Genomic DNA, 397 nt, shown 5'->3' on the forward strand with positions numbered 1-397 from the left:
ATCATCGAGATCAAAATCAGAAACTAAAATAAAAAATTAAAAGAAATCAAAGAGGCATCAGCTCTTCCTATTCAACTGAAAATCACAAAACCCAATCCTTAGATTGGGTATTCAGTTCAAGTCGTAAGTGTTCATCATGTGCCACAATTTCAAAACAAACAAGAATCAAAACAGAAACAACTTCTAGAAAGTGATCGGCATCGGCTAATAAGATCTTAGAGAGAAAATATGACCACAGTTAGGGTTATACGAGCAATATGTAGATTCTGAAGCTACATCTTTATAAGATTTTATTAGGGTTTTATATGGCTTACTTTTAGGCTCTGTTGGCCCATCTGTTGTCAACAGAGTTTTAAACTGGATCAAATCCAATTTCTCTCTGACTTACACATGCAGT

This window comes from Papaver somniferum, unplaced genomic scaffold (genome assembly GCF_003573695.1).
Source record: "Papaver somniferum cultivar HN1 unplaced genomic scaffold, ASM357369v1 unplaced-scaffold_20080, whole genome shotgun sequence".
NCBI classification, from domain to species: domain Eukaryota; kingdom Viridiplantae; phylum Streptophyta; class Magnoliopsida; order Ranunculales; family Papaveraceae; genus Papaver; species Papaver somniferum.